The following is a 15780-nucleotide window of genomic DNA, read 5'->3' as shown; positions in this document are numbered from 1 at the left end:
AAGAGATGGGTTACAACTGGAGTGAGACTGAAAGAAATGCCCAGGACAGAGATGGCTGGAGAGTCCGGGTTGATGGCCCATACCCCAAAATGGATAGTAGTAGGCATAAGTAAGTAATGATAAAAGGTCTAGGACCTAGCGGTCTGCAGTTATAATTCCCTAATTTTCCAGTCTCTATAATAATTGGAAATTTGACCTCCAAACACGTTTGGTGAAGAGGTTTTTATGACCGCATCTTTATTATGTAACTGTCTTCTGCCAGTGTCTTTATTCTGAGGTCCTAATTTCCTCCGACAGACGACAGAATAGGATTTATTTATTTTATTTATTTTTCCCTATTCCGTCGACTTCCAATCATTGCGTTTACCTGCATGGACCACCGCTGAATGACTAGGTTGTAAAGTGACACTTTACTAGGGGAGGTATGTTCTGGCATCGGTGGAATAGGAATGTTTTTTTCTCTGATCCTAAAGTAATTTTCTCAGTGGCACTGTCATGAGCACGGGCAGGCGGAGTTCAGGGACTTGCACCACGCGGATTTCCGGGGTTGTCCATAAAAACTCTGATTAATTCCAGGGAGTTCAGCTCTGCCCTACTGTAAAACTGATCATCCCCACTCGGGCCTGCACTCACCTCTCAGCGCCACCTCCTCTTCCCAGTGATCTGGAGCTATGCTGAAAGGGACACCTCACTGCCCAAGAAGATGGATGCAGGTTGTGGTGCTACATCGGGCTCCCGCGGCCCCTAGTAGCCACCTCTGCTGCCCAGGGGTGCAGTGCTCGACACAGCACAAGTGGCGGGAGCAGCAGCTGCACATACTTGCTTACAGGGCATGGCGCACACAGTGGACGTCTGTCACCCGGCAACCTCTGCATGCTTGCAAGGGACAGTGACGTGTGAGGAAAGATCAGAGCAGCCAGGGAGGCAGGTCAGTGGTTTGGTGGGGACTGGGGCTGGCACATTTCGGGTTGGAGCAAGCAGCCGAAGATGGGCTCGCAATGACCCCACCTATGACCCTGTCAAGGGCATGCTAACAAGACTACGAGATTGAGGGCTCAGCAGGAGAGGCTGGTAAAGGATTTGTGTATGAAGGACGCACAGTCCAAGGAGGCTGCTTTTCATTGTACTTGTAATATGGGAGGTGAGGGGGAGGGGGGCCACAGGTAAGGTGCTTTTAGCGGTTATAATTTGCTGGACACTTCAAGCAGAGGCGGACCCTGTGCTTTTGTTGATCAGCCGTGCCAGTGCGCTCTTCGCTACAGTCAGTGACGCTGGTCTTATTCTTTTACAGAGTACCTCAGAAGGCAGCGCATTTTATGCTGCTGCGATCCTTGATGGAGCCCCGTGAGAGACCAACACTTCAGTGACAGGCCACACTGTGAGACTGTTCGATGCCAGTGAACTAGTGCCTGGGCGGAAGCATATGTAATGCCTCTGAACCATAGGCCAGTTCCTGTCAGAAGGCAGGGATAGACTGCCTATGCGCTCTGCGCCGCTGTGGCTAATGCTGTGGCATGGGCCAGTGCCTTTATGATGGCATTAAAGGGTGCCCTGGATGACACAGTGTGTTCCAGCTCCGGTTAACCCTGGCAGAGTCCTACGCTCCCACACTGTAATGCGTCCTGGTGGGGGATGTGTGGTCTGCAATGCTGTGGTTACAGCTTTGACATAGTCTTTGACCATTGGCATTATAAATGAACTGCTTGAGGCTAGGAGAGCTGTACTAGTGTGCCCTCTGCTCAGTTTCTGCTTTGTCCCTAAAGATGTCCTTGAGACAGGTGTGCTGCTGTGGTAAATACTGTGCCCCAAAGTGGCCTCTGTATACCATCACTCAAAGGTGTCCTGACGTCTTTGTGTCTATGCTGCTATAGGCATAGTCCAGTGCATGCACGGTGATATGCGAGCATGCTCTACAGGAGGTCTTCTGCTTTAGAACTGGAAGGGTGCTCTCATATCTCAATGAGACATGTGTGCCCTATGATGCTGCTTTGGCACAGGCCCAGCCCCTGCGCACCTCAAATATTCCTGCAGCGCTCCACATCTCCCCTGATATGAGCAGAAGGCGGGTTCTGCTCTCTGAACACATTCCTGGAGGAGTCTGCTCAGTTAGGGGAGGGCGCAAACTCTGCCACACAGCGGAATCAGAGTTTTTTTTACCCAATTCCGCATTCCCAGAGGAGCACGGAGTTGGCAAAACTCCACAAACTGCGACCCAGTGATGCCCAAGGTAACCTGTGGGTGCTGCCTTGGACCTTGACCATACTCGCCCTAAGTCCAGGAGATTTGGCTCGTAAGTCACTATACTGTACCTGAATACTGTACTTGTTATTTCTCCCATAATATAACATTGCAGCTTCTGAAAAATTAACTGATCATTTTTCAAATGCTAAAGTATTCCTCTTGAAAAATGTACTTACCTGATTGTACTGATTCTAGTGTTTAAACATATATAAAGATAGGTGTTTTTTTATTTACATAATAGTGTGAATCTCCTTATTGAGCAGTGTGCATGATTTCTTGACTATTGTGTGTATCTGCAGATGTCGAACACTCCTCCCTGATAAGCCTAAGGCTGCTCTACCACTATGCCCCCTAAAAGAGCACCTTTGGATTGCTAGAGCAAGCCCCTGTCCACTGGTAAGGGAATACATGGACTCTTTGCACGGTATACCTCTTTTCGGTAAACCACAGATAGAGCCAGCTTCCATCATCAAGGCATAACCATTCTGCATGATAGTCAGACAATAACATTCATTAATTACTGTTTTCCCCTCTGGAAGATAATTTGAGATTACCCCCTTCTTCCACTGGAGTGGCTGACAGGATAGAAACAAGGTGGAAGCTATTAATTTCTGCCAGGAGGAATTGTCTCCATTGTATACGAGGCATGATGACAACCTTTACATTTAAATAGCTTTGTTGTGGCAAGAATTGCTCCGCTGTTGCAGCCACGGGCGGGGGAGTGCAGGGCTAAACTCGATTGTTCACATGGCATACGACTGAAATGTTTACAATACTTTTCTTTTTTGTGTTTTCTAATCGGACTGCTTTTAACGTCTCCACTTCCAACTTTGTGCATATATTTCTCCCAGTATATCTGTTGTTGGCATTGATACAGACAAAACATGTAGATTTTGCAATGTCTGCTGTGCAACAGGTGTAAGCGCTATGAGGATTCAGGAGAACCTTCTTAAAGGCAGACCAAGATACAAATCTTCACCATAAGGCAAGAAGCCACAGGTAAAGCACAAAAAAACCAGAGTAAGATACCTTCGTTTAGGACTTCCAGCAAATTGTTCCTTTAATCTTAAGGGAGATTTCCACAAAATTCTGCATAGACTCCCACAAAACTATGCTATAATGACAGTACTGGAGTTGAACTATCAGCTTTTATAGCTGTGGTGGAGGAGCTACGTTCCTTCCAACTAAATCCACCCCTTTCACTCCCCTTATTATGAGGAACTATGGGTAACATAATTGAAAGTCTCTTTATTCAAGAAGCAGCAATACCAAAGTCCAGTTTTTCATCAGCTCTTAAGAACAAAGGATATTACTGTAGCATTCTTTATTTCTCAGAGAAATGAGAAGTGGCAGCATTGGTAGAAGTTGGCATAAGGAACCGAAACTGCAGTTTTGCAGAGGCTTAGAACTAGTGGCAACATTATCTTGGATCAAGCTCAGTTCCTAGCACTGCCGCATGTCTTGCTAGAACATTGTGGAAAGTATTAATGTCACCTACCTCAGAGTTGTAGTAAAAACTTGGAAAATATGTTCTTTGGTAAGCTGAGTTCTTTAATAAGCCTGTATCTATTGTGCCACGGTCTGGTGAGCCTTACAAATGGAGAGTTTGATACTTCTGTGGGGCCAGTCATGTCTTGGAGTGCAAACCCTTGGAGGAGTACGCTCTGTGAGAGGAATTATAGTGTTACGATGAGTAACCAGGTCTTGTGGTTCATGATCTAGCCTTACAGTTTTTGGGGCGCTTTTAATCTCCTAAATGTTGGGGGTCCTACACCTGCACTTCTTGGATAGGACTTTTCCTGCCAAAGGAGACTTCTGCTGCGGTAAAGAAGTCAATCTGTGATCACTCAGATCAACCTACGAAAGAGATTTAGAGGATGGTTTCCAACTCTTTTTTAGAACTCCAGTGTGCTGTGTTTTTATCCAGTCTCTCTGAAAAGCGCACCGTTTTGTAGTGTGCTCGGAAACTTACCAGATTTGAAAAGGTAATTGGTGTCATGGTCCCTTAAGCCTTTCCCTTGAAGAAGTGTTTGTAAGCCCATGTAATCAGAGGATGACCAATCATAAACACCCACTAAAGAGTGCAAGAACATGGCAAATCACTGACCAGCATTCATTACCATTTCCAATTTGGTGACCAAGTCCATTACAAATGTCAGTTACCTAAATGTGATCACTTTCTACCTGCGCCTGAAGGCAAATATAATTGGCAGAATATGGACTCACAGGGACATAAAGAATCCTCCAATAATCTGTGAAGATTAGCCTTCATAAACTGCATGGGGCATCCAATTAACTGGTCAAAGCCTGTCACCTCAGTGGCAAACACAGACAAGAAAGCGTGTTTCTGCAACCAAGTAAAATATGAAGAGAAAATTAACTTTCAGCCTTCGTTAAAGAACAAAGCAAAACTAAAATAAAGTGGAAGCACAAGAGAGGCAGTCCCTGAGCCTACCCAATAAACATACAATAGGAACTAGCTGGGATGTTTCATGGCACATATATAGGAGAACACCTCCTGCATAGCAAAAGAGTCACAATTAAAACTTGTAATATTATAGCTGTTTTAGACAATCTATTTCCAGTCCTGCGAATAGTGACAAGCAACACTAATCGGGCTGTTACAAAGAGAGCATTGGGATCATTTATAAATTCCATCTAAAAGTACTTTCATTACCGGAACTGGGTCTAGAAGCTGAAGCCATGAGCTTTAAAATTAAAAGCAATAACTGTCTAATATTTACAGGCCTCCTTGTGTACCATCCCCCCGGCTTAAGAACACCATTCATTATAGCACTACTCACTTTTCTAGAATCCACATCTGATTCTGCTTCCTACACCATCCTGGGTGATTTTAACTTTCACTTAGAAGCAAATAATGATCCTGATTCAGTCACTCTAACAGACAATTTTCTTAGTTTTGGCATGACTCAACTTATATCTAGCCCTACCCATACTGCGGGTCATACCCTTGATGGCATTTTCACCAACAATAGCCATATTAATGTTACCTTGATCCAAGCAGTCCCCTGGTCTGACCATAGTACCATCTTTTTTAACCTGCCTCAGTATAACCTGTTTAATCACCGTAGAGGCCTTTTACTTCAGGAAAAAACACGTCCTTGGAATAAACTTGAGCCGATCAGTTTGGCTGACTCACTTACAAATAACCCCCCTTCCCTTGGCTCTGGCAACACCAACAGGGGAGCGATTAAATTTCAAAATTGGATCAGTCAGGCAGTCAATCAACTGGCGCCTGTTGAAATAAAAAAAGCTAGAAGGCGATCTGTAACGGCGCTATGGTATTCCGCAGAGGTAAAGCACATAAAAATGAAATGTCGACGACTTGAGCGGTTGTGGCGTTCGGATTATAGTGCTGTAAATAAATCAGTATATACAAAAGCCCTACAGGAGTACAAGTCAGCAATAGTTCAGGCCAAATCAGTATATTTCACAAATAAAATTCAAGCAGCCTCTAATACTACCAGAGAGCTATTCAAAACTGTCACTCATTTGACTAAGAGCCCCCGCGATATTGTCTTTAGCCCTGATCAGAACCTCGTGACCAACATTGCTACCTTTTTTCAGCAAAAGGTTCAGAATGTGTACGCCGATCTTAGTTCATCTGCACTAACTTTGCCCAATGATAACAATGACACTGCTCCCCTGCCTGGGTCTAGCTATTCCGGTTTCCCGCTGTTAGAGGAGATACAGGTGGCAGACCTAATTGTTCAGATGAAGTCAGGGTCCCCCTTAGATCCATGTCCGCCACGCATTTTACACATGATTCCACAGACGGTGGCAGCTGTCCTGACCCCTTTGCTAAATAATATTATCTCGTCCGGTGACTTCCCTAGCTGCTGGAAAAAAGCCTGTATTCGCCCGATCCTCAAGAAGGACTCGTTAGATCCAACGGTACTCAAGCATTATCGACCAATATCCTGTCTACCCCTGCCAGCTAAAATTCTCGAAAAAGCCATAGACCAAGAAATGATGAGGTATGTTGACCATAACAAACTCCTAGACTCCTCTCAACATGGCTTTCGTCCCTTTCATTCAACAGAGTCCGCCCTGATCATGGCCACTGAAAACATCCGAAGGAAAATGGACGAGGGTGGTAGAACGGCCCTGATCTTATTAGATCTTACGGCAGCGTTCGATACCGTGAACCATTCGATCCTATTAAACAGACTAAAAACTCTAGGCTTTACTGGTACCGCACTAACTTTGTTAACATCCTTTTTGGAGTCTCGAATCCAACAAGTACACTGGGAAGGTCTTCAATCTGACGAATTCTCCCTCCCAGGCGGGGTCCCTCAGGGCTCGGCATTGTCGCCCACCCTGTTTAACTTATATGTCACTCCCTTAGCTGCCTTGATTCAATCTCATGGCCTACAATTAGTGTCTTATGCCGACGACACTCAAATTATAGTGTCAGTATCCCAGACCATTGAAGCCACGGCAGAGCGTTTCAATAAACTGCCTTCTTGATGTAAAAAACTGGATGAGCTGTAACTTTTTAAAACTAAATGCGGACAAAACCGAGATAATTGAATTTGGTCAGAAACTGTCTGTCTGGAGCAACCTTTGGTGGCCTCCGGAGGCAGGCGCCTGTCCTAGTCCTGTTGACAAGGTCAGAAATCTTGGCTTCTTGATGGATAAAGATCTCTCCTGCAAAGCACAGATCAACCAGGTTATTTCCACCTGTTTTTACACCATCAAGGTTCTTAGGAAAATCCTACCCTATATTCCTCCAACGCTAAAAAAAACTGTAATGGGTGCCTTGATAATGTCCCGAGTGGACTATTGCAACTCTCTCTACTTGGGAACAGGTGAAAAGCAAATTAACAAACTTCAGGCAATTCAAAATGCCGCAGCTAGGGTTTTGCTAAACCTACCCTACCGTCACCCCACGTCCAAAGCCATCAAGGAACTTCACTGGCTCCCAGTTAGAGCCAGAATACAGTTTAAGGCCCTCTGCCTGGTCCATAAATCTTTGTACGGTACGGGACCAGATGACCTGTCCAAACTTCTCCCTCGCTATGTGCCATCGCCTACATTACGGTCAGCCAATCGTGATCTGATATGCCAGCCAAGAATAAGAAGAATGCGATGGGGCGGCAGGTCCTTCTCGTACCAAGCCTCTAGATTATGGAATTCTCTGCCCTCTGACTTACGCTCACAAAAATCCAAACAATGCTTTAGAAAGGCATTGAAAACCTGGCTTTTCTCCTCACATTAAGATCCACCCCCATCGCTCTCTGCGTCACCATAGCGCCAAGACGCCTCGGCATTCGAGCGCTTTACAAATAATTCAGTATTCAGTATAGTATTACAAATAATTCAGAGCAAGACTCAGTAGAACGGAAAGATCTAAATACATTTTTGGTACCATTCTCTCATCTACTTCTCACTGTGTTTGATACCTTTTTCCATAGTGCACAGGTTTTAGCTTCTCTTTCCCTTGTTCCCTTATTTCTGATCTTTGTCCACATTATAGTCCATGTGATCTTCTCTTCTTCTCCCCTCAGCCTGCGTCTGATGCCCTCATTGCACTATGCATGTTTGAGCTATTTTTCCATTCTTTCTACAAATACTTTGGCCTGATTACATGTGGCCATTAAATGACAATTCCTGCACAAACATCGGTTTGCGCAGGGATCACAATTACAAACGGTATGATGTTGATAGCATCCAGTAATTACCCTTTACTGAATTTCGCCAGGTCACACATAGATGAATTTAACAAGGGGAAAAGGTCCAGTATTTATCTGGGCATGAAGATTAGTGAGAAGTAGGGACCAAAACCGGCATATTTCCCACCAGGCAAGTTCATAGCAGCCAAGCAAGGACAGCAGAAAAGTAATACTTTTAGCACACACTAGCCTTGTGCACTGCAATAGCAGAATAAGAAGATGGGTGATAGCTGCTTACTTATGTTCTCAAAATAAAAAGTGGGCAGGTAACTACAGATGCTTTTGCATTCTCCGTTTAGTTGGCACATATCTGCATGTTCCAGCTTTACAAACCTCAGCATGAAAATAACTTGCAAGTACACACATGTTTTAAGATCAATCAGGTCGCATGCATTTCCCATGTTACTATTGCTATTTGTGCATACTGAATACTAAACCTCAACCCTGGCTCTGTTAGAGGATCGAACATTGATTCCTACATGCTCTCTCAACTACCTGCTTACCTAGAGTATCAACTATGCTGATTCAGAACATACCTAGACGTGTTACGGGAGTTGGCTCAGGCACTAACTGGGGCGCAAAAGAAGGAGGAATCTCTTCAGATTGCCGCCTCTGTGGACCTTCGCCATAGTTTGATGCTGAAACAAAGAGACCTCAGGGCCCTGGCCTAGGGAGAAGCACGGGCCTCTGCGTTGGCCACACAACATCGCATTTATGATGCTGGGGATAAGGCTTTGAAGTTATTGGCGTGGTTGGAACATCGTGATAGGGACCGCTCGTGGGTGTCTGAGGTAAGGGATTTGTCTGGTTCGCTTTGCACAACTAGCGCAGACATAGCAGAGACTTTCGCGCCACATTTCGAAAGGGTATATATGCCAGTATGCAGCAGGACCGAAAATGACCGCGTGGAATTCCTGCGCGAGTTTGCCTTGCCCACGTTGTCCACTGAAATGAGTGAAAGACTTGGGGCGGACTTTACAGAGGAGGAGCTCGGAAATGCTCTCAATTCCCTACAGCCTGGGAAACCGTCCGGGCCGAATGGGCTCCCAGTGGAGATCTACAAGAGACAGGCGGCGATTGTAACTGCCCCCCTTCTTGGGATGTTCGTTGAGGCGCGCCAGTCTGGGAGACTCCCTCCTGACCAGAGAGAAGCGACGATCGTAGTGATTCATAAGGCAGGGAATCCGGCAGACCAGTGCACTTCATACCGCCCCATATCTTTAATAAACGTGGAAGCCAAGGTCTTGGCTAAAGCCCTAGCGGATAGGCTGGTGTCTCTTATATCGGAGTTAGTGCACGTTGACCAATCCGGGTTTATGCCCCGCAGAAGCACCCGCCATAATTTAAGACGGCTATACGGGGTGCTGTATATGACCGAGGATGTTGGGAACACACAGACGGCACTGATGTCGCTTGATGCCTCGATGGCATTTGATAGTATCGAATGGCCGTATTTGTTTACGGTCCTACAGAGACTGGGCTTTGGCCCGATCTTCATCAGCTGGGTACGACTTCTGCATGAACCACCCACGGCACGGGATGGGGCTCAATCGAGGGCTTTCCCTCTGCGGAGAGGTACCAGGCAGGGCTGCCCTGTCTCCCCTCCTCTTTGATTTAGCGCTGGAACCACTGGCCCATTGGATCAGAAGGGACCCCGCGATTAGGGGACTGGCGGCGACGGAGGAGTGGGAAGAGCGTATCTCCCTCTACGCCGACGATATTGTTCTGTACCTGGCGCAACCCTACCACTCGATTGCTCAGGTGCTGCACCTTTTTGAGCTGTTTGGCAGCTACTCCGGTTATACAATTAACTGGTCAAATCAGTGATTTTCCCATTATCCGATCCCCCTCCTCGGGTCCCCTCTCGGTGTTCCACCTCGGTGGTGAACGAGGTGTTTAAATACTTAGGAATTTATGTTACGAGGGACAAGAAGGTATTCTTTGACAGAAATCTTGAACCCCAACTGGCCCGCCTGCGCGCTGATGTAAGTCATTGGCGTTCTCTTCCACTCACTCTCATGGGCAGGGTGGCTTTATTTAAAATGCTTACATTGCGGAAACTGCTCTGCATTTTACAGAATACACCTTATCCTGTACCCCGCGCATTTAAACAAATATCACAGGAATTACGAACCTTAATGTGGGACGGAGGATCATCTAGAATTGCATTGCACAAGCTTCACAGGGGTGTATACGATGGAGGACTGGCGCTCCCAGATGTCAATTTATATTACTTCGCAGCTCCAGGTGATAAAAGACTGGGTCTATACAGACAGTAGTGAACCCGCATACAGTGTAGATGGGATGGTTATGGCTGGGGACAGTTGTGAACCCCTCCTTTACGTTCGAAGGTCGCAGATGGTGTGACCTGAACACACCAGGGTAGTGCTGCAGTGCTGGAAAGAGGCTAATAAACTTTTAGGCTGGGTGAACACACTGGTCTGGAGAACCCCACTGTGGCATGGTGAGCAACTGCGGGAGGTGTCTGTTCTAACAGGGTTCAACGGGTGGAAGTTAATTGGCATTGAATACTTGCTTTCTCGCCCCAAGTGCGCCAGGTATGCTCAGAGGTGAGTCCTGGGCTCACTGTGCCACTGGAATCAAGCTATCCTGGTTGAAGAGGGGTGAAACCCCGAAACCGGTCCTAGGATGCTTATTTCCGGTCCAGGGAGGACCTGGCTTGGCAGTTCGGGCTAGACTGTTCCCATGAGGCACAGGGTCAAGACTGATTTGCATATGGCCAGGCCTAAACTGGGGTGGCATGGTGAGCAAAAGAATGATTGATTTAACCCAGATCTCTTGACTGGGGGTGAATGGTTTGATTTGTTCTGCATTCCGTCCATCAATTGTGTATCTATTGAATACTTGGGTGACATCTGGAAAGGGGACTCCCCTCGCTCCTTTGAATACCTCCAAAGGGAATACAACCTACACCAGTCGCAAAGATATAATCATATAGGACTTCTACATGCCCTTCGGCCACACATACCAAGAGGTACGTCCATTCCGGAGTACTCCCCAATGGAAGATAGGCTGCAATTAGACCCCATTATGGAGAAACCACGTCCACTATCTAACGTAAATTAATAAACAACATACCCGACCCCCTGACCGCTCTTAGGGCAGCCTGGGCCAAGGACCTCGGAGAGATCGACAATGAGGTTTGGCAGGATGCGATACAGAGTCCTAGAGAAATTGCGATCCGCTCAAGGTTCAGGCTGATACAGCTAAAAATCCGTCACCGTACCTACTATCCTCGCATGCACCTTTTTGCATGGGACAAGAGTCACTCGGCATTATGTCTAAGGGGCTGTCAGTGAGAGGGCACTTTCTTTCATATACTGTGGGAGTGTCCGGAGATCATCCCCTACTGGACGAGGGTCACAGACATCATGTCGAGGGTGGTGGAGGGACGGTTCCATTGGAGCCCAAGTGGCTTTTACTGATGATCAAAGGTGACACGGACTGGTCCAGGTATGTGGAAATATGGCTAGCTCTGGCAGCGGGAGTGGTGAAACGAAATATTGCTCGGCGTGGGGGGCACAGATACTCCCGCGTTGGGAGGAATGGGAGAGGGACCTCGACTGGTGCCAGAGGGCCGAAGAAACTGTGGACAAAAGCTGGGGTTGTACCAAGAAATGAAGAAAGTATGGGGGCCCTGGCGGAAGTACAGAGAGTCTGGGGCGGACAAGGAAAAGGGGAAAGAGATGATGATGGTTGATTGTCCTTGCTGTTCCCCATTGCTTACTTTTGTGGTCAATTTTTGTGGTATCTCCAAATGTGCCTTATTATATTATTTTGTACTGAATGGTCTCATGAGCATTGTTAATAAAAATATTTATAAAAAAATAAAAAAAAGAACATACCTAGACCTTTATGCTTCCATCCTATGCAAATGTGAGATTCTCTCTTCACCTGTATTTTTTCCTTCAACATGAAAAAAAATAACCCACAGCAGATGAGTTGGTGGGAAATTGCTTCCTTTGTTTCAGTGGCTTGAGCATATTAGAGACTTTTTGTCTGCTAAAAAGCCAGACGGTAAATGAATATGGGAGTGTGCAAAGCTGACAAGTTCTATCAAAAAAGGGGAAATGAGAGACCGTTGGAACTGAAAATAGATCGAACTCTCAGTTAGAATGCATTTGGCAATGCAGACAAACAAGAGCAAAAAGCAAAATACAGTCACAAGTCCAATATGTATTGATAGTTATTAGGACTAGTTATAAGGTATGGATTATACCCACATAAACGAAATATAAACAAAATCTACTGAGGGAAATTCCAAAAAGCTCATCTACAACACAACCTTTTTGCAAAAAAAAAAAAAAAAAAAAAGTATATATTAAAAAGTATCCTTTAGGCAAATTAATTATTAGTTGAGGAAGTCCAAACTCTGTCAGGTTAAACGCAGTTTGAATAATGTAAACATGACGTCACTCCTGGTAGCTATAGTACAGAGCAGACAGGCTTAACTCAGGAACATTTGTTAGACATTTAGCACCAATTATAAAAAGCAATACAAAGGTCAAATCACAACACAATAAAAATCCTATAGACAATGTCTAAATATTAACTAATATCCAGTAAGGAGAACCAGAGTCATTAATTTTTAAAGATTTAATGCAAAAAAAAGAAAAAAAAAAAGAAAAAGTAATACGTCAATCAAAAGTTACCGTTTGCAGTTGATCAGGTAACTATGCACAAATTCAGGCTGAGTATTGAGCAACGGTTGAATACATCAAGCTAGTCTTTTTATGGGAATCTAAATTCTCTAGCATAGTAAGGTTAAAGGCTGTATCGACAAAGTCCTCTTGAAGTCTGGTAGCCTTTAAATGAGGTCAACTGAAACTGCTAGAATTTGCCGGAAATTTGTGAGGAAAAATTAAAATTTGACACCTACCAAATTCTTCTCGCTAGTCAGACACTTTTTGCTCCTTGCTTGATACCTTAGTTGCAAGGGCCAGCTAAAGTCTTCATTCAAGCGGTACAAAACTCCATGCAAGACTAACCTGATTTTTGTGCCTGCCCAAGTCGCACCTTGGTCTGAGTGGGTGGCTGATCCTGGTTCTCCGAAAGTCAAAAATGTTCGAGTCCCAACTATTTTTTATAAAACTTGTTTTTATTGATTTGTCAACGTATTAGGCATCAAACATGGTAATACATTTGATCATTGCCCTCACATAGCCATTGAGTAGCTATTTCCATGTACAGAGTTTGTTGGATAATCCGAGTAGCCTCCCCTTCGAATGCATATTCATGTATTCCTGGGATGCACATAGTTCATTTTCAAACCCCTCTCCTAGACCTAAACTCTTCCCCTCCTCCCCATCACTCCCTTTTCCCATAAAGCAGAGAAAACAAAAAAAACCTAAACAGTTGTTGTAATATCGCTTGCACGTATGGGCGGAAAGGAAGAGAAGTGAGAAGGAAAACCAAAACTAGCATAAACAGAAATTAAAGGGTAAAGACAAATTAACTTGTCCTTAGTAGGGACCTGGGTGACATGGACTTGCAACCGTATCATTGGCGTGAGCTCAAGCTGGGGAAGTGGCACTAATTAGAACTGGAAAAGATGCAGTGCTCTAATCCTCAAGGGGCAGGTGGTCAGCGGGCGATCTCTAGATAGGTAGCTAATCAGGGGGCCCCAGCCATATTCAAAGTTTTTTAATTCATCCCTAAAAATATCACTTATGCACTCCATGAGGAGTGCTTGCCATAAACTTGTTTTGGCCGGGGCTTTTTTCTTCTCCCAGGCAGCGGCTATTGCAGTCTTGGCTGGCCCCAAACATAACCACATTATGGCTTGATCGTCTGTCGTTTGGTATTTCAAGCATGGGTATCGGAGACCTAGGAGCGTAAAATACGGGGTGTCTGATGTTGGGTAGCCCAAAATCTCTTTAATTTGGGCTAGGATTTCAATCTAGAAGGGCTGGATTGTCGGGCAATCCCACCATATGTGGCAGAAGTTGCCCAGGAGACCACATGCTCTACAGCAGCGGTCCGATGTGTTAGGAAATATCTTTTTTAATTTAGTGGGGTATAGGTACCAGTTGTAAAGTATCTTGTAATGGGCCTCATGTTGCCCTAGGGAGTGATTATGTCGCCTGATATATTTCCATAGGGCCTTTCATTGTGTCTCTGAAATATCATGGGTTAGTAAGTGTGCGCTCATAGAATTCGGGGTGACGTGGGCACCTTGACAGTAGTGTATGCAGCAGGGAATAGAAGAAAGATTGCCCCTTTTACTGTTCCTGCCCCCTTCACGTAGCGTTCTAGTGTCATAAGTTCCCTTGTCCTCCCTCCCTAACTCCCGCTTGCAGGACTCAGTGGCGCAATTGAATGAAATGGAAGTATTCTGTGCGTGGGAGGTGGAAATCCCTTTGGCAGTGTTCAAAAGTTAATATGTCCCAATTATGGAAAATGTCAGCTAGTGTGAGGCATCTCCCCTACTTCCATGCGTCAAAAGGCCCCAGCTGCAACGCTGGAGGGAAAGCTGGTTTGTAGTGTAAGGGAGTGAACGGCGAGGGAAATGTGGTCCATTCAGTCTGACTCAGCACTGCATCCTAAGTTTTAAGAGTCGTTCTAGTGGGGGGACTTAAGTAAGCGTTATCAGGCCGATCTTGCTTCGGCTTCCAAAGGAGATCCCATATCACTCTTCCTGTAATAGCCCGATCCATATGAAGACAGTGTTTATTTGACTCACGTTGGGACCATTCTACTATAACTCGGAGTTGTGCCGCCTTGTAATAGAGGGTGAGAGCCAGTGCCCCTTCATCCGACGGCTTCCGGAGGAGGTTGAAGGGGAGCCTCAGTCTTTTATTTTGCCAGATACATGTTTTAAAGTGTGTGGACTCCCCATAAGAAATATCTATCTAGGTCGATGGGTGAACTCTGAAACAGGTGTAAGAACTTCAGGAGAACTATCATCTTAAGCGCATGTATTCTGCCAATCCAGGACAGCTATAGTGGTGCCTACCTCTGAAGCTGACACAGGAGCGGGGGGTAGTTAGCTGCAAATAGTCCTGAGATTTTGGAGGGTTCGTTTTATAACTAAGTATGTTAGTTCTTTCTTGGCAGACAGGAACGGGGTTGTGGCCACTAGGGACCTCATCTCTGCTTCCGCTAAGGTCAAGTTAAGTAGGAAGGATTTGAGTAGGTTAAGACGGGGCTCAGCCACCTCTTTAAAGCATCTCAGCTCCTCCTGAAGTGCTGTTAGAGAGCGCTGCTGATTGGTACGTGTCAGTAGTATATCATCGGCGAACACTGAAATCTTATGTTCATCTGGACCGGAATCAATTCCCCCGATTGTCGGCTTCTCTCTAATTTTTGCGGCTAATGGTTCAATGCTAAGCGCAAAGAGTAGTGGGGATGGCGCGCACCCCTGTCTCGTCCCCCTCCCTAGTAAAAAAGGATCTGAGTTTACACCATTGACTAGAATTCTGGCACATGGGGCTGCAAAGTTGGCCTTTATCATGTTTATAAATGTTTCACAGAAGCCAAACTTCTGTAGAGCTTGAAAAAGGAATGGCCAGTTAACCTGATCGAACGCCTTCTCGGCGTCAATGCCGAGACGAACTGCAGGAATCTGCTTTTTAGTAGTCTTTTCTATTAAGTGTATTACCCGACGTACATTAGTGTGTGTTTACTTACCCTTGAAGAAGCCGGATTGATCAAGGTGGATCAATCCAGGCATCAGGTCCTCTAGGCATGTAGCCAATATTTTAGAGTATAGCTTGATGTCTAAATTGAGAAGCGCAATGGGGCGATAAGAACTTCATTGCTGTGGGTCGTTCCCTACTTTGGGGATTACCGTGATAAGAGCTTCCCGCATGGTATAAATCAC

At 45.4% G+C, this 15780-nt stretch overlaps 1 protein-coding gene across 3 annotated transcripts in view; it reads right to left on the bottom strand.

Annotated features, from left to right (window-relative positions):
- Window positions 1–15780, bottom strand: part of ATOSA (atos homolog A) — a 408075-nt gene that overhangs the window by 67842 nt on the left and 324453 nt on the right. The window lies entirely within an intron of this gene.

Source organism: Triturus cristatus, chromosome 3_1 (assembly GCF_964204655.1).
Source record: "Triturus cristatus chromosome 3_1, aTriCri1.1, whole genome shotgun sequence".
Lineage (NCBI taxonomy): Eukaryota > Metazoa > Chordata > Amphibia > Caudata > Salamandridae > Triturus > Triturus cristatus.
The sequence above is the reverse complement of the archived record's forward strand: the minus strand, read 5'-3'. Positions and strand labels throughout refer to the sequence as shown.